Genomic DNA, 23559 nt, shown 5'->3' with positions numbered 1-23559 from the left:
CACATGAGTAGCAGGTGATGGCTGAGGAATGGTGCTCACAGCTATCAATTTGATCTTTGGAAACGTGAACTCTTGGACCTACTCCAGTGAAGCCTCTTCTTATTCTATTGAGTAGGAGAGAGAAGGTGAAGAGAGTAGAGAGAGGGAATGACATAGGGAGTCGGGTAGGGGTAGGTGAATTTACAAATGCTAGCCATAGCTAGACTTAGGGTAACTTAGTTTAGGGATTTTTTACAAGGGCGTTACCGATGGGGGGGGGGGGAGGGGAGGGAGGTCATAGAAGAGGGATGGAGTATGCTTCTGCCATTGCCCGTGTTTTGCCGATGCCAAGATGCCCCAGGATGAAGAGATCTAGGTAGTATGGCCACTCCCCGCTTGTCTCGCTTCTCCCTCTTGTTTCTTTTGTTACTCTTGCCAGAAATTTGAGTACAATGGTTCATACTAGGTGTAGTTGTAGGTTAGCATGTGGTTTTTCTTAATTAGCACGATGTGTGGTCCTGTATATAAGTTTCCGTGCATATAAGTGTGTATACATGAATGCATTTGTATGTATATGTCGTGCTTGACATAATGTGTGTGTGTGTATGTGTATATGGTATGGGTGTGTGTAAGTATTTGCATGCATGTGAGTGTGTGTGTGTGTGTATGTGTGTGTGTGTGTGTGTGTGTGTGTGTGTGTGTGTGTGTGTGTGTGTGGAAAGGGGTGTGGCCCCTCTGTGAGCGTTGAGACGAGGGGGGGGGGGGGGGGGCGGCAGCTTGCAGAACTGACAAAAAGTTTATATTGCTCCCCCGATTGGGGCTAGTTCCCATGGCTGCGGCTCTCAAGAACCGGCCATCATTAGCCCTCCCTTTCTGGTGCCTCTAGCTCTGCTTCTGATTCTCTAACAGTGGAGTTGGAGGGTTCTCCCCCCTCTGGAATATCTACCATGAACTCCGGATCAAACCTTAAGAAGTACCTTTTGAGCCTCCATCCATTGACTCTGGTCTTGTGAATTTGACCATGTGCCTCCATCAATTTGTAGCTACCATTGGCGTATCGTCTTTTGACGATGAATGGCCCTTCCCATTTGGGCTGAAATTTCTTATCTTTCCTAGTGTCGAATTTGGTGTCGTATCTCAATACTAACATGCATTTTGTAACATTTAATGGCCTAATAACTTATTTGTAGCGGAAATTAGCATGAACATAGTGGGCATTTCATTAGAGTAGATTCCTAATGAGAATTACAAGAGTGCTTGGGTGGAGAGAGCAACAAAAAGCATAACACCTAGTTAGATAGCATCAACAATACTTTCAAAAGAGAGAGAAATTAAGCTATTGACAACAATTGAGGACCGGATTTGCATGGAGCCGGTCCCCCCTCCAAAAGGCTTTGTATTATGGTTTCTCCCATCAAGAGAGACATTGTACAATACAATTCTTTGTGTTCCTTCAAGACTAGCTAGTGCAATGAAGATGGAAGCTTCATGCACTAAGCAAAACACTTAATCAAACACAACTTGAATTATCCCCGTTCTCAGACCCAAGACCTCACACACCTTCGAAGATGGTGAGAGCTAGCAGGGTATGAGAGTAGATTGAGAGGAAGAAGGAGTATCTTACGAGAAAGATGTACATCTCCTCACATAATCACTCATATTAGCATAGCTTAGCTTAGTAATTAGCTTGGTAGAGGAGATGAGCATGCATTGAAGCTTGGCTCTTAGTTGGATTTGCATCCACATGCCAAGAGAGTGTTGATGTAGGCTTCTATCTCACCAGCTTGGAGTAGGTGATGAGCTCTCCATTAAAGCTTGGGAGGAGATAGAGTATTCTTCCTTCACACATGGTCAAGTGAGAGTGTGTGTGAGTCAATGCCAAGCAAAAATCAGCCCCCTCTCTCTCTTGGGCGAGCCCTTGTTGCTAATTTGGTCTGGCTTTTGCCTCATTGGACCTCCCCAAGTCAAGCCAATGGGTATTAAGCAGCATAAGTGATAGCCTTCTGACATGTGTCCCCCTTTCCCCTTTTGTGAGAGCTTTCGGTAATTAAATAATTAAACTAAACTCTCATTGGACCCCTTTGCCTACTGGCCAATAGAAATCAGGCAAGCCATGGGGCTTCTGAATGCTCATTGGACCCTTTGGGAGACTGCCCAATAGTCTTCTAGGAGACTTAATTCTCATTGGTTTCTTTTATTAAATGTTTTTAAATTAATTAAACTGCATTTACTAGCTTAATTCTCATTGGTCCACTTCAAGGGTCTTCCAATAGGAATTGGGCACACCTTGTGGGCATCTGGCCTAGGGAGCTGACATGTGTCCCTCATTCCCTTTGTGTAAAGGGAGCCTAAGTGTGTGTGTGTGTGTGGCTTTCTCTCTCATCCCCTACCTTTAGGGCTCGCCCCCTCCCATGTAGGGATGTGCAAAGACTTTTAGGGCACACACAAAGCATCCAATTTTCCCTAGGGTTGACCTTTGGACACAACCTTTGAATTTTGGAACCTTAGCATTTTGGAAGTCTTAATGGGCTGAACCTTAGGGTCTTTTTAGCCCATTGTTACACATGGCTCTTTTGCAGATGGCCCCCCCTTTGGATCCCTATTTTCCCTCCTTTGGATCCCTACTGTGGCCGGTCTGCTAGCTTAACCAATATTCTAGCTTTTTCTCCCCTGGCCTTCCCCACATTAAATGATCAGTTTAATATGAGAAAATCATTTAGGAGAATTAGATATTGATTATTATGACACATTTCTTCAGACCCTTTTCCTTAAGCCCTTGATTGAATGTGAGTCGGTGTCGTTCTACTTGCGTTGCATAGTAGTTGATCGCATCTTCCCTGACTAACTGAAGCCTTTCTAGATCCAAGATGTGGTTGCGGAGATGGGCAATTGGGCATTGTACCTCAATGGGTAGAATGGCCTCTTTTCCATATACCAGATGGAAAGGGGTGAAACCTAGTGACGTTTGGAATGTCGTGTGGTAGGCCCAAATAGAGGCCATGAGATGCTTATCCCAATCACTTATGTGATTATTTCACCTGCTTTGTGATGATCCTACAGATCATGCCATTGTCAGAAGTTTTTTGGAGCAAGAGATTGCACATATGTACATACCCATGCATGGTGCATCAAACAAAAGATTTCCCATTTTCCAGAGCCAGGTGGTTACGTGGGGCCTACATGTGTACAGGTAGGACAGCATGTACATAGTGCATCGATTTTCACAATTACCAGTACCAGTGTGTTTTTTCTATAATAAGGGGAATTTTCTAGCGCGTAAAACTTCTTGAGGAAGCTATCCGAGGGCCGTATCCGTGGGCCGATGACATGAGGTAAGCAGGTGCGTCAGATGGCATCTAGTGGCGTCAGGAGGTCGAACGGGGTCAATATTTGCATGTGGATGAGTACGGACACGACGTGGGTGTTTTCTTGTGATAATTATCCAAAAAGGTCATCATGATGACCATATTTTGGGTCCACTTCACGTGGTGGCGGGATGCATTATTGGAAAAAGTTGAGTGCCAGGTGTGCGTATGGATGCAGCAGGGTGACAACTATGCACTGCGAGGTCAGTTTTTGGCCTGTTCGAGATCCGTTTGAGGTCAACTAAAAGTCCAAGGGTGCCCAACTAATAAACCTAAGTGTGGGAACTGAAAAAAAAGAAATAAGATCAGAAAAAACGTGGAGGGAAGAGGAGGAACATCCGCAGGTGTGTTTTTTGGGTTTTTGGAGCCTGTTTTGGTCGTAAACTGCTTATCCGAGGTCGGATTTGAGCACTTTGACATTGTAGATTGGGGTTTTGGGCCGTTCCGAACGCGATGGCGCTATCCATTTTTCCAAATTTCTCACTGTTTTTTTGTTGTTTTGGCTGTGTAAGTTTCTCCTATGAGTGAAGCTTCTGCTCTAGTTTGTGATTGTATTTGGCTTATTTTACCCATACTGTGTGAGTTGTTTGCCCCCTTGGTGTTGGCCCAAACTCTATTGTATCTAAAAATCATAAATTATCCTCTTTTGAGCTGAGTTTTTGGGTGTCTCTCTCTCTCTCTCTCTCTCTCTCTCTCTCTCTCTCTCTCTCTCTCTCTCTCTCTCTCTCTCTCTCTCTCTCTCTCTCTCTCTCTCTCTCTGTGTGTGTGTGTGGAGTGGGTAAACGGATAGTCTCTCTCCTCTCGCTCCATTGGTGTGTTCCCTGTCTCGGCCAGGTGGGTTTTGTAAGCCGAGTGGTGCCCCATAGTGTGTGTGTGTGTGTGTGTGTGTGTGTGTGTGTGTGTGTGTGTGACCCCAAGAGTATGTGTCGGGTCCTTATAGAGGCATTCTGTGTGTTTCCATCCCGCTCACATTCTTTTGGCGCCCCCACGGAGGATCTTCTTTGAGTACCTTTTGCTTCGAGCTTCAAGCGTCGAGATTCGGGATTATAGGTTGCAGACTACATGTTACAGGTTAGAGGAACAGGTACAGGTACAGATGATTTACACAAGTACAGGTTAGAGGGACAGGTACAGGTACAGGTAATTTACACAAGTACAGGTGGCTGGAGTACAGTGATATACTAGCAGTGGTGTCACTTGCAGTTGTTGTGGGTATGCATCATTTGGCGTCTGTTCGAGCGCATTGTTTGTTGGATTGTACGTTACTTGTGGAAACTGCCATTGTATGCCTTTGTGGAGCCATATTTGGTTTTATTTGGCAGTCCCAGCCATTTCTGAGACTTGGTCTGGAAGATAGTCATTTCTGAGACTTGACTATACGAGATTTGCATAAGCCTTCGTGAGAGGGTCGATAGCGTGAGGTTTTGATTGAGCTAGGGGATTCTCAAATGTGGAGATCCTTTTGGTGATACATGTAGCTGGAGCACCCTTTTCGTGACCAGGCTATGTATTGGTGATTCCTACTTGATGCTCAGGTTCTATTGTTGGCAGTTTATGCATACATATACAGGCTATATTTTTGGTTCTCATTGCTCTACTTTTGGGGAAACTTTGTCAAAAATTTTCCAAGTTATGATGGCTAGTCTTTTGGTTTTTTAAGCCATTTATGCTATTGAAATTTTGGCAAAATCAGAGGATAAGACAAGTGTGCTTTCTTGGGAGCTGCATGGTTGACTTTAATGGATGATCAAAATGGCCCTCAATTCACTCCTTTTCATTTAACTCAGAGAATCCAGATCAATGTTCATGTGTCCAGGAAGATTTTTTTCCAGCAGCGCATAGTCCTTATGCTCGGGCCAAGAAGATTAAGAGAGATCCTAGAATGTCCTTTACCTGTTGTAATTCCGATGATTAACTATGAAAACTCATTTGATGTGCATGTGTTTGTCCTTATCTAAAGTTGAGCTCCATTGAAGTTGCTAGGGGTTGAGTCAGTCAAAAGTTTTGGGTTCTTTCACGAGTGTTCGAAGGGGTTCTCAAAGCATCGTAACTTGGGTAGCCATGGCTTTCTCTTATCCGGAGTTTCATGGAAGAAGTGATGAAGATGTGCAAGACTTTTTGGAAAAGATGGAGGTTGCCTGCATTAGCAACCAGATTCACGATCCTGCACAGATGTTACGTCTTCTCCAAATCTGTTTGAAGAGTGATGCACGAGCTTGGTCCAAAGCATTTGAAGAGGAGTTGAGGGTGGCTAATCCACCTGTAAGATTGAGCTGGGACAATCTAAGGCATGGATTGGAAGTGGAGTTTGTGAAGACAGAAGATCCTGACAAAGTGTGGCAAGAAGTACAGGCTTTAGTGCAAAAGGAAGGTGAGCCAGTAGATGCGTACATACGTAAGTTTTCATTGGCATGGGAGAGGATGTGCAAGGCCTTAGCACCGCAAGTACCCCCGCTTGACATGATGAAGAAGGACAGGTTCTTGCTGGTCTTTGGGAAAATATACGTTGGAGAGTGGAGCTAAAGAAGCCTAGGACATATGAAGATGCATTGGAAGTAGCAAGGAACAAAGAGTGGAAGCTGAGGAAAATGAGTCAGTTAGGGGTGGAGTCTTTACCCATGAGGTCTGAATTTCAGCCTATGGACTCTTTACAAGGTCGCATATGTTATGGAATTGATATCTTATTATTTATTGCAGCTGCAGGTGTAAAAGGCTTGACTGAGCTAAGCTATTGCAAAAGGATATAATATTTTATGTACTTTTTATTATTCAAGTGCTCTTTATGAGCTCTGGCCATTTATGACCGGCCGGCCAGTTTGTACTCACTTTGACCATTCAAGAATCTATAAATTAAATACGTGCAAGAGGGAAATGGTCACTCTTGCACGGGGGGAGATTGCACCCATTGTCTGCGTTGCTCCTCTCATCTCTCCTCTCTTCCCTCTCGCCGTGTCGGCGTAGCACTCCGTTCTAGGAGGTGTGCCTGCACTTGCCATCTCGCTCTCTTTTCCTCTCTATTCGTGTACGATTTGATTATATGCTCACAGGCTTTGTCAGGTATGCGTATTTGCAGTGTTTTGTTGTTTCCATCATGCTATTCGAGGTATTTTGCAGGGACGCTACGTCTTCCGTCTGTATCAGTGGTATCAGAGCATAGGCTACGCTCCAAGATTAAGGATGTTGACAAGCATCAGCTAAGTATTTTGTTCTCTCATGCTTGTAAGTGTTGTTAGTTGCTTCAGCTATAGTAATTTGTGTTGATTGTATGATGCAGTTAGTCATCTTTGAAATTAAAGAGCATTTCTTCTTTATTGTCATGATATAGTAATTACTAGCAAAATTATGATCATTAAACATAGTAATTGAACAAATTAAAACTTCATAAAAATAATCAATAATAAGAAAGTACTAGCATAGAGCCTTAGATAGGATATCACAAAAGATTAAATAGTAGAGAGGGGATTTATATTAAAAAAAGAACGATTAATGAAGTGATTAAGAAGAATTATAACTGTTAATTCCATTAACGCTTGCTAATGTGCATAGTTGGATGATTAATAGTATTGAAAAAATAAAATAAAAAAATTTTGAGAAGTGCGGAGCAAAGTAAGAAGAGAGAAGTGTTATTTTACTTCATTATTTACCCACCGCTCTGCATTGGGTCCCTCTCTTGCAAGCCAGTAGATAGATATCTCTTTGTAGCCCGTGTAGGTGATTTCAAAACGAGCTTCTTTACCGTGGGAAACAACCCACTTAGAAAGTGTATATATATATATATATATATATATATATATATATATATATATATATATATATATATATATATATATATATATATATAAGTGTGTGGAGCAATGAAGATCTCTGTCAAACGATTACTAGTAGCACTCGCATGTTGAACAGTAGCGGCGACGACCACAAATAGGCGCATCACTTGCTTGCAGGTTGTCGAGGCCAACCCTATGGTGGCGAAGGCGGCAAGTAGTGTCATCCACAAGCATCTATAATGCCACATCAACACGTAGGAACCCTAATCGAGTCGTTACCCCTATCTGCAAGCTTGTTGTGGTTGCACAAACGCTGGACTCAACGTGCCAACCAGCTGTTTGTTCACCAACTCTCAGGGCATGCATACTTCCTCTCTCTCTCTCTCTCTCTCTCATGCGAATACCGCACTCATAGTTCTCTTTCTTTGGTGCGCTCACATACACACAGTTTCAGCCGGCCAGTTCCCTCACAACCTACCATAGCTCTTGCATGGCGGCGCCAAATGCATAGACCTATAATTACCACCAGTTTTCGTTAACCTTTGGGTCTGCATGGTGTCAGCCCACCACCCAGCAATCAGTGGCGCCTGTAGTTGTATGGTGCAGCCGATCTACCTCGTGGTGCACACAATCTCTCTCTCCCTCTCTCTCTTTTGCATGGTGTTGTAGACAGATCCTTACCATCTCTCTTCCTCTCATCTTCAACCACCCCCCCAACTCACCATGCGGCCCCACTCACCATGCGACCAACAATCATCTGTCTGTGTCTCCGCAGAAGCAGATGTTAGCGTCTCTTTCTCTATCTCAAGTGGTAGCACGCACACATGCAGATGATCCATTGCCGCCACCAGGTCAAGTCTTCAAGGACTTCAACCACAGAAGAGGAACGCGGTGAGTTGGCGGTCCTGGAGGCTTCTAACACTTCCACGGACAGCACTATCCCTACGCCTGCACCCCTCAACAACCCACTATCTATTGCACGGCCTTCCAAGGCTCCACTCACTGCCCCTATGACTGTGCCAACCACAACTTAACTTCTCATCTTCACCCACCAACCTGTACCAGATCTCAACTCTCGCCCACGGCGGCCACTGAACTCTCGCTCTCACCCCCTACTTTCCAATTGTCGCCATGCAGACTTCAAATGAGGGCCTTCCAGTTTGCGGCCGCAGCTGCATGGCCTGCAATCATCTCTCTGTAACTGCCAACCACAACGGTTTCAGCCTCTCTCTCTCCCTCTCGAGACTGCAGCTTGTACAGCGTCTAATTCTCTCTTTCCCTCTTCCTCAACTATGGCGCCCTTTCCATCCCCTCCCCATTCTAATGTTTTCGACAAGGTCCCTCCACTAGCGCTACTGGCTCCCATGGCATGCAGCTCCCTGTCCCTTGCTGTAGCCGCCCCAACCGCTCTACAGAATCTCAGAGGAGCTCCAGTAGTTCCTTTTGCATTACCCTATTGATACTCAACGTGGCCAAGGCTTTCAAAAATGCCAACGTACAGTCCAAACTAAGTACGACTCTAGCATGGACAGCAAGCAGGGAGATCGTTTTGAGGGCACTCAAAAAGGATGTCAACATTGCAAGGAGGGTTTGAGAAGAAGGAATGCAAGAGGGGGGAGGTTGTCTCAGCAACTTAGGCCCCCTGCAGAAGGTGGCCACCATGCCTTGTCTATCTCTCTCTGTCCATCCACCTCTCGCTATCTCTCCCCCTCGTCTGCTACAGTGGCGCCGCTAGACAAATAAAAGAGCAGCAGCTATTTTCTGTGCACAAACCTCATTTGGTATGCCCTGCTTTCCTTGCATATGGCTGGACTTCTTTGGCCACGCCTGATCCTCCAAAAACGAGCCTGCCACACGCACACTATTTCCCTCTCACTCTCGTTCTCTCTCTCTCTCCACTAGTACGACTACTTCCACAGGTGGACATTCACAAAACTCTACAGCGACGGCTACAATACTTTCTCAGATGAAGCCCGATGCAGGGCATCGATGATGATGATGACGACTTTAGTCTGATGAATTTAGGGTTTTCATTTAGTCTTTTACTTTACTTCATTTTATTTTGTACCCACACATTGTATTAGATCCATAATGATTGTATCAGTTTGTTCCCATAAGGCTGTCAAAGACAAATAATATAACATTTCATTTCATTTCGCTCTCTCTATTTTCCCCCCACCAGTACTGACAAAGCCGGACATTGATGAAGTTCTTTAGCAGTCAATGTAATACTTTCTCCGACAACGCATTGTTGGGCATTGCCGATGATGACACTCGCTTTCAATTTGCCAAGTCTTTCACTTTACTTCATTTTAATTTTGTACCCCGGCATTGGAGTAGATCCCCAAGAATTGTATCCGATTGTTCTCATAGAAAATTTTGGCATTTCAAAGATTGTTAATATAACATTTCATTTCAATTCATTTCTCTCTCTCTTCCTCCTCGTCAATAGGCAGTCAATGTATACCACTCACACTCTTAAAACTCTCTCTCTATCAGTCACTCGATGGCGCCTTACGTAGCCCGCAGAACTTACTGGTCCTACAAGGTTGCAGTTTTCAGCCTTGTTGTGTTTATTGTATCCATTCAAAGAAGTCATTCCTACGAAATTTCTTCTCGAGAAATTCTCTTTACGAGAGCAGTGGTGGAAATCAAACTTTGCATTAGGTCAATCATAGCAATGTTTGATGATGGAGTTAGGTTTGACAAAAACAATTTTCCTAATTGAAGAAACTGACGGCACACCTAAAGCCCTTTTGTTCTTTGTTAGGTCAAAAAAATTCAAATATTTTCAGGTATTCACACTAAAATTTGTAAAACTTTACCAATTTACTTGAAGGAAAGCATGGAATCTAGCTGAATTTTTGCTATTTTAGCTAGTTTCATTAACACTGGTGAAATTTTACTAGCTTCTAATTTTCTTGCGACAACAATCAATGGTTTAAAACTTACTCACATATAAAATTCACCTCATCGATATATGCCATCCATCTGTACAACTTGAACTTTATGGTATCTGTACTTTGGTTTGTTCTATCTTGCATGATATTATGCAAATGATGAATTTTGTTGTTGCCCTTTATTTTCAAGGAATTGTTTAAGCATTTGACGATTTGAACACTAGTCACTTCTTCAAACAGCCTCCAGGATTCACAAAAAATCGATGCAGACCATAATGCGAGGACTGACGGTCAGATAATTCATCTTTTAACTTTATTTTGCAAATTCATTCTTATGGCTTTCATACTAATCTTCTCACTATATTTTATCGAGTTCTATGATACCCCCTACTCTGTTATCGATCAAATATCTATCCTCACCTAAACCTTACTACCTCCTGCTTAATTATACTAACTCTGTCATACAAGATTGTGCCAAGCTCCTAGTTATGTTTACTAATACCATTCGAAGAGACAACACAACTTTCTTGACACACATAATCAAGTAGCCACTCTGGATCCTGCTAGTATGTACCTCGACTACGTCACTCTTCTTTTCTTTACATTGTATTTAAGCTGAATACTCAAACACTGCGAAGATTATAAGCTCTAATTGAATTCAAAGGAATTTTCATGAGATAATTTTGTTGAGATGCTTTGTCAATAAGCCATGCAGCTACTCATGTGAGCTAAGATGCTCTGGGATAGTAAACAACAATTTGTAAGTACCCTCCTACTCCAATATGCTCCAAATTGGTCTTACACCTGTGAAAACTGTTATATTTTTATGTCTTGCCTAGTCCATTGGTCATGCACACACAGATTCGCCGATCTAGGTAGTGTGTAGATACTCATCTCGGTGCAGGTCCGCCAATTTAGGCAGCACAATAATAAACTTCAGATCTATAATTTTTAAACAATACCCAATTCAGATCCGCTGATTTAGACAGCATTAGTGTAGATTCACCGATTTAGGCAGCACGTTTTATTGGTGTAGATTCGCCGATTTAGGCAACACCGATCACAAAATCATGCTGCAGTGTGGCTGGCCACCACTGCAACTGGTATGATTTTGGTACCCGGGTACATAATGAAAGTGATTTGGATTTGGACTTATATTGTGGATTTGAAATTGGAATTGGATTGGGATTTGGTATCTGGTGATTATTACGGCAGTGTTTATGTGATGAGACTTGACATTATGAGATTGATAATGAGTGTGACCAATGATATCCTGATTCATCAGGGTATGACATATACTGCTTATTCTAGTGGTATGGGACACTAGAATAGGTAGTATGTAGTTGACGGCAGGCATAAGCTAATGTTGTTTAGTTTCATAAATTTTTCTTTTATTATGTGATGTTTTTGACACAACATACTAATCACTGTTTTTGACAAGTATTGTTTGCAGATTTTATCTTCGCAACTGAGGACAGTTGCTTTCCAACGGAGAGGTATGTTATGGAATTGATATCTTATTATTTATTGCAGCTGCAGGTGTAAAAGGCTTGATCGAGCTAAGCTATTGCAAAAGGATATCATATTTTATGTACTTTTTATTATTAAATTGCTCTTTATGAGATTTGGCCATTTATGACTGGCCGGCCAGTTTGTACTCACTTTGACCATTCAATAATCTATAAATTAAATACGTGCAAGAGGGAAATGGTCACTCTTGCACGGGGGGAGATTGCACCCAGTGTCTGCGTTGCTCCTCTCTTCCCTCTCGCCGTGCCGGCGTAGCACTCCGTTCTAGGAGGTGCGCCTGCACTTGCCATCTCGCTCTCTCTCGCTCTCTTGTCCTCTCTGTTCGTGTACGATTTGATTATATGCTCACAGGCTTTGTCAGGTATGCGTATTTGCGGTGTTTTGTTGTTTCCATCATGCTATTCGAGGTATTTTGCAGGGACGCTACGTCTCCCGTCTGTATCAGCATACCAAGGGTTCATCATGAACCAGTGGTTTCTGTTACTCCTCAAGTTATGCCAGCAGTGGTCACTACAACAGTGCAAGATGATGTGTTAAGGCAAGACATGAGGCAAGTGGTAGACTTAATGAAGAATCTCAGCCTAAACATGCTAGGTCAAGTGGGAAATAATCGAGGTCGAGGGAGGTTTGCAAATCAGCCAGGAGGTGAAGAAAGACCTAGGAATGGTGTTGGACAAAGCAATGGTAGGTTCTGGAGGCAGACACCCACATGTTATAATTGCGGAGAGTTGGGCCACATCAGTCCGCAATGTGATAAGACACCAAGGATGGGAGGAGACATGTATCCATTGCCAAGACAGGTGCTAACTAGGTCGAATGATTATGCCATTGAAATTAAGGGAGAAGAAGGAACCAGTGGATTGACCCAGGAGGAAAAGGGAAAGATAAAAGTGATAAGTGTAGTTACCTTGGAGAAGGCATCAAAGCTAGAGGATACATTAGTGATGCCTATTGGGAAGAGGACCACAGAGGACAAGGAAGGAAGAAGTGCCCCAAGTCCTAGTAAGAAGAAGGGAAAGAGCCATGAAGGCGAGGATGTCAAGGCCAAGAGGAAACAAAGGGCTCGTCGCAAGTTTCATGTTTCAGATTTTTCACTAGGGGATGGGCAATTAAGCTATGACTTGAAGGAGGATCTGACAAGCAGGAAGGCAGACGTTACTTCTGGGCAGCTTATAGAGATGGTGCCTAAGCTAAAGCCACAATGGAAGAGAATGGTTAACCCAATGGAGAAAGAGCCAGAGAGAGGTTCAGTGAAGGTATTGGCGATGGATGAGCTACCAGAAATTTGTCCAATAGTAGATGTGTGGCACAAAAGAAAAAATATGGGACAAGGTTATGTTGATGGCGGAGCCCAAATATGTGTCATAACACACTCATGCGTTGAGAAGATGGGTCTTACAGTGACTGGGGTGTCAAGTTTCCGGATCAGATTGGAAAACCATCAGAAAGTAAAATGTTTGGGTGTTGTAAAGAGCTTAGAATTTGAGGCATATGATGCAAAGGCAGTGGTTGATTTCATGTGATGCCAGCAGGGTTGGAAGCATATCCTATTATACTGGGCAGACCATGGTTACGTGCAGTGGGAGCTGTTCAAGATTGGCGACGTGGTACGATTAGCCTCTATGGAAAGACAGTTGCCAAGAAGCTTTATAATATGGACACAAGGAAACGATTGGAGGAGCTTTATGAAGATGAAGTTGAGTCTAGTGATGAAGACTATTCCACAGTGTCTAATGAGGACAGTGATAGTACTACCAGCAGTGATGAGGATGCTGATGTTGCATTTCTTTTGATGGACAAAGAAATCCAAGAGTCTGGTTTAGTCTCATTTGCAAATGACGTTGAGGATGAAAGTGAAGGGGCTTATGAAGTGATCGAAGGGCTGATGCAAACCAAGGTTGAGTTGTCAAAGAAGCAGGAATTGATGAGACAAATGATCAGTGGAGACCTCTCAACTATGGAGAAGGAGATATATTTGCACATGCTGGCTAGTTTTCCTGATTTGTTCATTACTTCATATGAAGAGATCAGAGGGTTCAAGGGAGAAGAGATGCATATAGAGCTGAAAGAAGGTGCTAAGCCAGTGCGGCAAAGGCTAAGAAGGATGGGTCAAGAGCAAATGGAAGCCTTGCGAGAAGAGGTGGACAAGTTATTGAAGGCAAGGTTCATAGTCCCTGTGGAGACCACAGAATGGGTGAGTCCAGTAGTTGTCAGTCCAAAGAAGGATGGAAAGTGGAGGATTTTTGTAGATTTTAAGCCCTTAAATGCAGCCACTAAGAAGAACCCATATCCTCTTCCATTCATCAATCAGATCTTGGATTCAGTGGCAGGTCCAGTGTGTGTGATGGTTTTTCAGGCTATTTTCAATTGAAGATTGCTCTTAAAGACCGCACAAAGACAAATTTCATTACGCCATGGGGCTGCTATTGCTACACGGTATTTCCATTTGGGTTGTCGAATGGACCATCTTTCTATCAAGAGAGAGAAAATTGGGTATTGGCACCATTCATTGGTAGTTGTGTTAAAGCTTTTATGGATGACTTCTGTGTCTACACCAGTAGGGCTGAACACCATGAGAAAATGTAGATGGTATTGGCTCGATATGATGAATCTGGAGGACAACTAAATCCAAAGAAATGTCATCTAGCACAGCCAAGGGTGAAGTTATTGGGCCATATGGTGTCAGAAAATGGCATTGAGGCTGATCCAGACAAGGTTAAGTCTATTATTCTTCTTCCATCACCTACGAGTACAAAGCAATTGGCAACTTTTATACACAAAGTAAAGTACATGGCACGGTTTATTCCATTGTCTTCTCACCTTCTTTATCCATTACAACAAGTGGCAAAGCATGATCCATTGCAATGGGACGAAAAGTGTGAAGAAGTGTTTCAAGAGGTGAAAGAGGTGTTAGGGGGGTTGTCAGCCATGCAGGCTCTTGATTGGGAGCAAGTGTTTTATGTAAATTCATCAGTAGGGGATGATGCCATTGGAGCCATGCTATTGCAAAAGGGGAAGGGCAGCCATTATATGAGGCCAGTATATTGTGCAAGTCGAGTGAAGTTGGTAGCAGAGAGAAATTTCTGGCACTAACATGTCAAATGTGGTCAAGAAGTGGGTAATTGAGCTGCAAGAGTTTGAGTTCTCTTTTCTAGTGGAAGACAGTACAAGAGCTACCCTAGTTGATTTGCTGACTTATAAGGAGAATCCCCTTCTTGTTAAGGAAGAGGTGGTGAGAAAGGTAGTTGAAGAAGTGCCACAGATCATCAATGCACATGTGTTGTTCTTTGATGGCTCATATAGAAAAAGCCATGATGCGGCTTCAGGGGGTATAGCACTTTATGATCCAAAGGGGAAGCTAGTATGCAAGAGAGGGTTCAAATTGGATGCGCATAGTAACAATGAGGCTGAATATGCTACATTGGAAGCTCGATTACACATTTGTTTGAAGCATGGGGTTAGAAGGTTGAGCATAAAAGGTGATGCCTTGTGAATTGTGAAGCAAGTGTTGGGTGTGTGGAAGAGCAAGAACACCTCATTGAAGGAAATGTGTTTCAGAATTAAAGGCCTGTTAAAAAAGTTTGAAGCATGGAGCATCAGACACATTGAACGTGCTCTAAATGGAGAGGCACATGAAGCAGCTCAAAGCATGATTGGGGAGCTATTTGTGTTGAGGACCACTTTACCTCTTTATCATGGCCGGGAAAGTTTGGCTCAAGAAGAGGAGTTTTTGCTAACTGGAATCATTCCAAAGGAGATTCATAAGTCTAAGAAGTATGGTTTTTTGCGTAGAGCATACAGGTACAAACTGATTGGTGATTTCTTATACATGAAAGGGGCTGATCTTGTGTTGAGACGTGTACCTTGGCGGGAGGAGCTTTATAGAGTGTTGGAAGAGAATCATGAAGGTGCATGTGGCGGCCATTTTTCTCTAAAGATCACCTTGCATAGGATCTTGCAAGAGGGGTATGTCTGGCCTAGTTTGCACAAGGATGTTCACCATTGGTGTAGGTCTTTCAATAGGTGTCAAGCATTTGGGAAGAGAGTGTTGAAGCCAGAGCTACGAAAAACCATTATGGAAATTGATGCAATAGGCCCGTTACCTATCACAAGCAGGGGCAAAAGCTATATTTTGACTGCAGTAGACTATCCCTCTAGATGGGCAGAGGCTATAGCAGTAAAATAGATCACTGCAAAGGATGTGGCAAAATTTGTGTATGATGAAATATGTTGCAAGTTTGGGGTGCCACTGGAGATACTTTCAGATAAGGGGCCAGGATTTAGAGCTAAACTGCTAGACTTTTTATGCGCGAAGATGAAGATTAGGCACCAGCATACCACTCCTTATTACCCGCAGTGTAATGGCTTGAATGAAAGATTCAATGGTGAGTTGGTACAGATTCTTTCAAAAGTGAGAGATCACCAAGGAAAGAATTGGGATTTGGAATTGCCTAGTGCATTATGGGCTTACTGTACTTCGGTGAAGACAGGTACAGGGTTTACTCCATTTCATTTGGTGTATGGAAAGGAATCACTATTGCCTGTGGAGGTAGATTTGCCTGCAGTCAAGATGTTACAAAAGCTGCTTGGGCCGCCTAGTGATGCATGGCTCTTATAGTTACAAGAGGTTCAACTGGATAGGATGAGTGCATTGGAACATTATGGGCAGATGCAGGATAAGGCTGTGGCAAAGATAAACGAAAAGGTCAAAAGTAAGGGTATCAAAAAGCATGACTTGGTTTTGCGCTACAACAATAAGCTAGACAACACCTTCCAAAAGAAGTTTCAAATTAAGTGGGAAGGCCCTTTCAAGGTAGTGGAGTGTTTTCCGAATGGTACATATCAGCTGGCTAACCTGGATGGTGTTCTACATAAGCCAAGGGTAAATGGATTGCGTCTGAAATTGTATCATGCCAGGTTAATGATGGTGGAGCAAGATGAGATGTATGTGGAGCAAGTAATGTGTGTGAGGGATGAGGAGACTTGTGACGCTGCGAGTCTCATATCGCCTGCTGCTGCTGATCATGAATGATCAGCAGGCTAGGGGATGGGCAAATTATGTCAGGAGTCTCATATCGCCTGCTGCTGCTGCTAGATCATGAATGATCTAGCAGGCTAGGGGATGGGCAAATTATGTCAGGAGTTTTTTGGAGCAAGAGATTGCACATATGTACATACCCATGCATGATGCATCAAATAAAGGATTGCCCATTTTCCAGAGCCAGGTGGTTACGTGGGGCCTACATGTGTACAGGTAGGACAACATGTACATAGTGTATCGATTTTCACTATTACTAGTACCAGTGTGTTTTTTCTATAATAAGGGGGAGTTTCTAGTGCGTAAAACTTCTTGAGGAAGCCATCCACGGGCCGACGACATGAGGTAAGCAGGTGCGTCAGATGGCATCTAGTGGCGTCAAGAGGCCGAACGGGGTCAATATTTGCACGTGGATGAGTACGGACACGACGTGGGTGTTTTCTTGTGATAGTTATGCAGAAAGGTCATCATGATGACCATATTTTGGGTCCACTTCACGTGGTGGCGGGATGCATTATTGGCAAAAGTTGAGTGCCAGGTGTGCGTATGGATGCAACAGGGTGACAACTATACACTGCGAGGTCAATTTTTGGCCTGTTCGGAGTCCGTTTGAGGTCAACTAAAAGGCCAAGGGTGCCCAACTAATAAAGCTAAGTGTGGGAACTGAAAAACAAGAGAGAAGACCAGAAAAAACGTGGAGGGAAGAGGAGGAACAGCCACAGGTGTGTTTTTGGGGTTTTTGGAGCCTATTTTGGCCGTAAACTGCTCATCCGATGTCGGATTTGAGCACTTTGACATTGTAGACAGGGGTTTTGGGCCGTTCCAGACGCGATGGAGCTGTCCATTTTGCCAAATTTCTCACTGTTTTTTTTGTTGTTTTGGCTGTGTAAGTTTCTCCTATGAGCGAAGCTTATGCTCCAGTTCGTGATTGTATCTGGCTTATTTTACCCATATTGTGTGAGTTGTTTGCCCCCTTGGTGTTGGCCCAAGCTCTATTGTATCTAAACATCATAAATTATTCTCTTTTGAGCTGAGTTTTTGGGGGTGTGTGTGTGTGTGTGTGTCTCTCTGTGTGGAGTGGGTAAACGGATAGTCTCTCTCCTCTCGCTCCATCGGTGTGTTCCCTGTCTCGGCCAGGTGGGTTGTGTAAGCCGAGTGGTGCCCTATAGTGTGTGTGTGTGTGTGTATCATCCCAAGAGTGTGTGTCGGGTCCTTATAGAGGCATTCTGTGTGTTTCCATCCCGCTCACACCGTTTACCTTCTCTACTATACCATTGCACTGTGGATAGTATGGAGTTGAGTGTCGGCGTGTGATGCCTAACTTTTTCATCAGTTGTCCCACCAATTTGCCTCTAAAACCTAATCCTCTATCAGATATTATCTCCAAGGGTGTACCAAGGTGGCAACAGATGTGCTCAAATATGAACTTTGCCACTTCTTGGGCTTTAATACGTGTGGTGGCTGCTGCTTTCGCCCATTGGGTCATGTAGTCTACACCAACTAGAATGTACAGTTTACCCGACTGGGCCCTTGGTAAAGGATCAATCACATCTATTCCCCACTTCTCAAACGGGCCATATGAGATGATAGGAGTTTGTGGCTCATAGGTTAGTGTTCAATCACTTGATACTTGACAAGCTCTGCATGTTTTACACCGATGAAGCACATCCCTATTTAGACTAGGCCAAGAGAATCTTGCATGTAATATCTAGAGCAAAGTGGCCGCCGCAAACACCATCATGGCAGCTTGAGATCGCCCCCGTGATTTCACTAGAGGTTGGCACTTGCTGAGGATCTAGACTTTGCCCTTGCATTACAAGGTGCTTTTATAAGGTAGTATCTTGTTGCCTTTCGGACAAGCCATTGTTTCTGGCCCTTCGTATACCCTTCAAGACATTCTTCTGTATCTAAGAAGTTGATGATATCTGGCATAGCATCGCTACCCTGAAAGAGGGGCAGCTTCAATTTGATTTCTCCTATGGAAACATCTTGTATTCTTTCTTTGGCTAGAGCATCTGCTTCTTGATTTTCTGCCCTAGAGACATGAAATAACTACACTGCTTCAAACTTTCTTAAAAGATCCTTAACTTGGCGTAATTGGCCAAGAAAAACCTAATTTTTACAAACCCAAGTGCCATTTCTCTGCTTTATAAAGAGCATGGCATTGCAAGTGCCTCATTTTTTCATGGAACAAACAGAGATCCCAAACAAGCATGAGACGTCATATGGCTAAAAACATTGAGATTCAAAGTTCCATTTTTGAAAATGGGACTTGAATAATTTCCAGATTACCTAAATATGAGTTCTTTCATGCTCTCTTTGGATACTAACACTTGGTTGATTCTCTTTGGCTTCTTCTAGAGGAGGAATCCCAAACCCCGAGCAAGTTTTCTCGAGCACTCTCTAAACCGAGCAAAACACGGCAAGAAATTTACGTAAAAAATTCTACCCAGGTTAATCACCATGGACAAAGAGCAATTGTGAGTGATCTATAGTAGAAATTTACATCAAAAAATTTACCCAGATTGACCACCATGGACAAAGACCAATTGTGCTTAATGCATACTATGGGTATCAAATGACCTTAGTCAATGACCATGCTGCAAAAGTGATAAATACTAACGGACGTCTCTGGACCTGTTTAATGTTGCATAGAACTGCCACAATCCAATAGTCCCATTTCAACAAAGGTATAAGGACACCATTTGGTACAATACCGACTATAGTGTGCACAAACTCCACAAACACTGAGAGTTGAAGTAACCAGACAAGGTCTCCTGCAGCATCAAAAGTTCCCTCAATGGAGTGCTTGCAAGCCGCTTGCCCCCCCCCGTCCCCAACCTAACGCCTATGTGAACGTGTAAGCACAAGCACAATGACAAGCACAAGTATGATGCTTTGCGCCATCTGCTACTATGACTCTCTCTCTCTCTCTCTCTTTGCGCCATCTGCAAAATTCCTCTCTCTTTCTCTCTCTCTCTCTCTCTCTCTCTCTCTCTCTCTCTCTCTCTCTCTCTCTCTATATATATATATATATATATATATCAATCAATTGCATTTACTCTATTGAGGGAGACCTTCCAAAACAACTACTTCAGATTGTTCATATAGGTAAGGTCATTGAACTTCATATGAGAGAGAAATTGGCGTGCAATAACAGTTCCAAGTCTTCACTGCTTTGTTGAAGAACTACAACCCACTTCAACATTGCAAGACGTTGTAGGCATTTCCACATCAATCCTAAATAATAATTCTCCTTGTGACATGAATACCTTTAGCACTACACTACGGTAGAACTTAAACTAGTGTCAAAAAGGCCGACCACCCTGGGGAAATTATCACAATCACGGGCCCCATTGAAATCCTCTCGTAGGACTCGCGGCTCATCTCATCAAATTTTTATCCTTGCAAAGCCTTCAAAGCATTGGCTGCATGTTGAGCATCATGAAAATCCATAAAACACAAGACGATAGTGCTCCCATCTTTGTGTACGAGCCAAACTTACTTCAACCCAAAAAATGGACCAAACACATGTGCAGCCTCCCTGCGGGTGTAATCAGATGGAAGTCCTTTGACAAACAAGGTGGGAGTGAGATGAAGAGGCAATGGGTCTCATGCTCTGGGGGTCCACCCAGCCCAAGATGCCCACCTGGAGCCATTTCTACTCCAGCTTTCTATGTGTGTGTGTGTGAAGATGTGCGTGAGTGAGTGAGAGAGAGAGAAAGCTGGGATTACTCACCGAGTACTATATCACTCAACACATGGCCATTGCTTTATCTGCCCGCAGGTTCCCCGGGCCATCTCTCTCCATATGGAACAGCGAACGGATATGGTCGAGCTGAATCATGTTGATTCACATTGCCAATATCTCCATATGAGCTGAAGCATGTTGATTCACATTTCCGATATCTCAGTATGCCACTAGTAACAAGCATGCATAAAGGTTTGCAGATCTAGGCTGAAGTCGATGCACTTGTGAGACAACAAAGGTGATCCATGCGCGTGTTTGCTACAAGCTGTGAGCCATGGCTTCTTCAAAATTGGTGAGACCTCTCTCTCTCTCTCTCTCTTTCTCTCTTTTTTAAGGTTAAAGTTATCTTAAACTACAGGAATCAAATTTTGTCAGCCACATGAATTTTTTATCAAGAACACGCTTTTTAAAACACATGTAATCATCATCCGACGAAGCTTTCACTTTCATAGACCATCTGGAGCAGTCACACTTTTAGGTTTTTCACATAAGCTCACTCTTGATCTCACTTGATGTAGTTGAATGGCTTGTCGCTCAGCCAGCACTAATCTTTTGTGAGCTTTAAGCCGCTGCCTGGTCTGAAAGCTCGTGACTCTTCTTGTTGCGAGAGTATCTGCACATCGTGCAGCACTCTTCTTGGCTCTTATGGCAGCAGCCCTGTTCAAAATCTCCCGCTCAGAAAGGGTCAACCTCTGCAACTTCAATGTCTCTAAAAAGTCTTCCTCAGGTGCTAGAAGGAGCGAGATAGAATCAGCACGAGGGTGCATGTCCACAATCTGAAGTGTCACATCTTGTCCTACTTGCACGACATCCTCCTCTTTCCTCACCAAGGATTTTCCGACTCTTGAGATATGAACGAAGCAATCTACATGTACGCCAATGTCTACTCAACCACAGATACCTTGCCCTTATATAAGCATCCAATCCTGAGATCCTCACTAGCCTCAAATCCTCCTTTGTACTTCCTGGTTCTACTTTCAACCCAGAGCATCCATCCACATTGCCCGCTAGCCAACTCTCCTCCACAGAGATTGTGGAACATCTGGCAAGGACTGCTGGCCTGCTACACACAAGAAGAGGCCGTGATGGACACTAATCAGTGGCAGAGTGACAAATAAGCTTGCGACTTGGACGCGATGGCTGGTTGTTACACGCAATGAACGAGGTGGGAGGGCATGATGGGCTTGCAGCTGCACAGGAAAGTCCTATTGTCATCCCAGTCGCCAAAGCTAGAAGCTTATCATGGGTGGACAACAGCTGGGATCTCTCTCTCTCTCCTCTCTCTCTCTCTCTCTCTCTCTCTCTCTCTCTCTCGCGCGCGCGCGCTAGTTGTGCACGCGGGCGTGCGCTACTACAGACAGATTATATGAAGCATATAAAGCTGCCTTGCAAAAATCTATTGAAGCCTAATGTGGTTCAAATACCTTGCAGCTTATCACGGGTGGACAGAAGCTAGGATCTCTCTCTCTCTCTCTCTCTCTCTCTCTTTCAGAAAACGCAGCCGTTTTTTTGACCTAGTAGACAGCAGTCCACTCTTTTGATCATAACTTTTTCATCCGAACTCCGATTTGGGTGATCTATAGCCTTAATCGAAGAGCACGAAGTCCTCTACGCATTGATATAAAGACAGAAATTTTACGAGTTATGGAAGGCGTTTCTGTAGCAGAATTTTCGAAGTGAACAGGTTCAACAAAATTGATTCTCATCTCCTATTTTACATACAATGTCTTCCGGCACTCGCAAAGGGCCTTCTTCTTCAACAAGGTCCACAACCATTGTGGAAAATGATCCAAAATCTCCTAAGTGTGGATATAACAACACAACCACCCAACCAACGACATCGAAAACCATGATCATGGCCTACTTGGTATCATTGCAAGAGACCGTAAACAAACAAGGCGAAGACTTACGAGCACTTGCAATGGAGAATGGCACACTAAGGGTACTTCTGGTTGAGAATGAGAATCTCAAGAGGACACTTGAGATGCAAACAACACGTTTGATGCAACTTGAAGAGGAAGTCAAGGAATGTAAACGCTCTCTTGTGGACTTGAATGCTTTGAAGGAGCGAATGAGCAAAGTAGAGCATGACCATGTATTGAAAGAGGAGAAATTTGACACTATGAACCGGGATGTATGTGACATGAAAAATGTATGCACAAACAAGTCTTGGGCTGATGTATGTGGTAGCAATGTGGTTTCTAATTCCTCACTCATGCAAGCTACGGTTCAAACAAAGAATGTTGAGAATGTGGATGTGGAGGAGTTGAAGGAACGGGAGCGACGTTCCAAGAACATTGTTATTCGTGGAATTCTCGAAGAGAAGTTAGAGACACCTCCTTCTCTTGCCATTGTTATTGAAGATTTCTTCAAAACCCACTTTGGCATGTCCGGAGTTATGGTCTATGGAGCACATAGAGTGGGGAAGCAAGGAGCTCCTCACTCGGGAGAACGGCCAATTGTATGCACCATGCCGGATGAGACCAAGCGAAAGATTATCCTTGATAATAGTTGGATCTATTTGAAGGATACAAAATGTTTTGTATGTGAAGATCGCACTATTAAGCAACAAAATATGCGTCGCAAGGCATATGAGGAAAAGAATAATAAAAACAAGGAGATCTCTCATGAAAAAAATGTGCCCAAGGAGGAGGCAAGTCTCTCAAGCAAATAGAGATGCGTGACCTATGAAACCGAGTTACAATTGAAAATATGCTTTTGGAATTGTAATGGATACGCATGGAATGCGGGGGTTGGCATTGATGAACTAACAAGCAAAGCCGATGTTGTACTTCTTGTTGAAACTTGGGAGCATGATACACAAAGGATTAACGGCTTGGAGGATTACAATGTACATTCATTGATGTGGTCAAAGAATCTCAAGCAACGAAGAGGACAAGGAGGGTTAGCATGTATGGTTAAGAAAGGATTGGAAGATTTTGTATCAATTGTGAAAGATGACAAGTACAAACGTTATGTATGGCTGAAAATTATGACACCAAAAAGAGCACCCATTTTTGTAGCCGGTTCCTACATTCCTCATCATGATTCTCCCTTTTATGCTTGCATGGATAGAGATCAACCATTTTCTGATTTGGAAGAGGACATTGCTTATTTCAAAGGTGAAGGTGATGTTATTGTATTTGGGGATATGAATGCTCGCACAAAAACATTGCAACATGATACTCAACAATTTGATATGCCATACGTTTCAAGGGAGTTGGAGGAA

The 23559-nt window shown here is 43.4% G+C and overlaps 1 pseudogene; it reads right to left on the bottom strand.

Moving 5' to 3' along the window:
* Positions 1-20776: 20776 nt before the first annotated feature.
* LOC147453918 (uncharacterized) lies at positions 20777-21545 on the bottom strand (annotated as a pseudogene).
* Positions 21546-23559: the final 2014 nt, after the last annotated feature.

The sequence above is a fragment of the Adiantum capillus-veneris genome, chromosome 7 (assembly GCF_014529385.1).
Source record: "Adiantum capillus-veneris isolate H3 chromosome 7, ASM1452938v2, whole genome shotgun sequence".
Taxonomy (NCBI): Eukaryota; Viridiplantae; Streptophyta; class Polypodiopsida; order Polypodiales; family Pteridaceae; genus Adiantum; species Adiantum capillus-veneris.
Note: the sequence above shows the minus strand (reverse complement) of the source record. Positions and strands in the feature narration are given on the sequence as shown.